At 43.2% G+C, this 2,673-nt stretch overlaps 1 protein-coding gene across 1 annotated transcript in view; it reads left to right on the forward strand.

The window, feature by feature from the left end:
• Window positions 1-2,673, forward strand: part of LOC108288887 (activating signal cointegrator 1) — a 70,551-nt gene that overhangs the window by 60,480 nt on the left and 7,398 nt on the right. The window lies entirely within an intron of this gene.

The following is a 2,673-nucleotide window of genomic DNA, read 5'->3' on the forward strand; positions in this document are numbered from 1 at the left end:
GTGAGCCGAGATCGCGCCATTGCGCTCCAGCCTGGGTAACAAGAGTGAAACTCCGTCTCAAAAAAATAAATAAATAAAATAAAATAAACTTAACATTTTAAATATTTATTATTGAGCATCTATTTTAGAGCTACCACTTCCCATATTTCCCTTCATTATTGGTTCTCAGAGTACAGATGTGGCTCTCTTGCTTTTTATTCTTTTTAAAAAAAATTATTAGGTAATTGATTGAGACAGGGTCTTGCTCTGTCACCCAGGCTGGAACAGTGGCATGATCATGGCTCATTGAAGCCTCAGCCTCCCAGGTCTAATCCTCCCACATCAGCCTCCCGAGTAGCTGGGACCCATCTTTTCTTCCTCTGTCCTAGAGCAGCCTCTTCTATTTCAAAGCAATCTCAAAACACATATGGTGGTGTCCTTCTTGCCTAATATCCTTAGAAAAGCAACATCAGCAACTCTCATATTTGCTCACGTCGGTTACCATTTTGTGCTTCTGTGTCACTGCTTTCCCATTGTGTGAAATGAGTGATTCTAGGGCATGCATTGTCCTCACTTGTGCACAACTCTACCTCATCTAGTACCTTGGGGACCAACTAGCCATTTTATAAATCTATGCCCTAGAGAAGTACTTCTCAAACTATAATGTAAATAAAAATCACCTAGCAAGCTGTTAAAACACAGGTGCCTCCATCCTGCTCTCAGGTGATACTGATGCTGTTGGCCAGCTGGCTACACTTTAAATAACACTGCTTTCAATCACAAAATGAAATGCTTGGAGTAGGAATTTATATTAATGTATATTTACTGCAAAATTCAGGCAACATCTTGATTGATAAAATCCTAAGATTCCTACACATTGGAAGATCTGAACCAAGTTGCCCTTAACTGACACAAATTATTTACTTCAGGTGGTACTCCAGTTGGTGGCCCAGTGGCCCTGGAAATCCTTTTCTCCACTACCAAGGGTTTATTTATTTATGAGATAGGGCCTTGGCCTGTCACCCAGCCTGGAGCACAGTGGTACAATTATGGCTCACTGCAGCCTCCACCTCCTGGGGTAAAGTGATCCTCCCATCTTAGCCCCCCAAGTAGCTGGGACTACAGGTGTGTGCCACCACACCCAGCTAATTCTTAAATCTTTGGTAGAGATGAGGTCTCACTATGTTGCCCAGCCTGGTCTCAAGCAATCCTCCTGTTTTGGCCTCCCAAAGTGTTAGGATTACAGGTGTGAGCCATGGCACCTCGCCCTGTTTAGTATTTAGATCTCCCTTTTGCCCTCCGTCAGTTTTGATTGTGGCAGTCTACCCCTTCCTCCTTCATTTCATTCTCACCTTACTCTAGGCACTGGTGGCAACATTGGTGGTAGGTGGTAGTAGATCCTCTCTTTCAGACCCACTCTTACTTGATCTTTATTCCCACTTTCCTTTTTGTAGCTTCTTTCCCTAGTTTTGTTTTCATCTGCAGCTTAAACTCCTGTGAGAAAATGTTCTGTGTAGAGTTTAGATATTTCTCTGGAATGTCTTACTTTAGTAATTTCTCTACACCTATAGGGCCTTCATTTTTCTCCATAAGGTTTCATGATGGGGAGGGGAGTGATGTTCTTAGGAGAAAGTTTTAATAACTTCCTATCTTTTTCCTATTGTTTCTGTTAGTTAATGGTGGACTAGACAAGGTTAAACATTGGTCAGAAGCAAAAGGAAGTGAATTTTTTTTTTTTTTTTTTTTTTTTTGAGACAAAGTCTCACTCTGTTGCCCAGGCTGGAGTGCAGTGGTGCGATCTTGGCTCACTGCAACCTCCACCTCCCAGTTGCAAGCAATTCTACTGCCTCAGACTCCTACGTAGCTGGGATTACAGGCACATGCCACCAAGCTTGACTAATTTTTGTATTTTTTTAGTAGAGGTGGGGTTTCACCATGTTGGTTAGGCTGGGAAATTTTTTTTTTTTAGATGGGATCTCACTCTTTCATCCAGGTTGTAGTGCAGTGGCACAGTCTCGGCTCACTGCAACCTTCACCTCCCAGGCTCAGGTGTTCCTCCCACCTCAGCCTTCCAAGTAGCTGGGACCACAGGTGCATACCACCATGCTTGGCTAATTTCTTGTATTTTTGGTAGAGACAGGGTCTTGCCATATTGCCCAGGCTGGTCTTGAACTCCGAGCTTGGGCGATCCACCCACCTTGGCCTCTCGAAAAACCTTCTACTCTGCCATAACTCTTTTCCTTAGGTCCTAGGGCATACCTCTAGTAGTTTAAGCCAGAAAAGTCTTTAATCCCAGTTACACTGGGGAAAATACGTACTTGCCTCTTAATTTGGAATGCTTATCACATTTTCCCCTAGATATATTATTACATGAAGTGATTAAGTTTAATAGCATTGATAACATTAATACTTGGCTGGGCGTGGTAACTCACGCCTGTAATCCAAGCACTTTGGAGGCCAAGGCGGGCGGATCACCTGAGGTTGGGAGTTCAAGACCAGCCTGACCAACATGGTGAAACCCCGTTTTTAAAAAAAAATAAAAATAAAAATAAAAAATAAATAATAATAATATTAATAGCCAGGCGCGGTGGCTCAAGCCTGTAATCCCAGCACTTTGGGAGGCCGAGGCGGGTGGATCACGAGGTCAAGAGATCGAGACCATCCTGGTCAACATGGTGAAACCCCGTCTCTACT

Source organism: Cebus imitator, unplaced genomic scaffold (assembly GCF_001604975.1).
Source record: "Cebus imitator isolate Cc_AM_T3 unplaced genomic scaffold, Cebus_imitator-1.0 Scaffold386, whole genome shotgun sequence".
NCBI lineage: Eukaryota > Metazoa > Chordata > Mammalia > Primates > Cebidae > Cebus > Cebus imitator.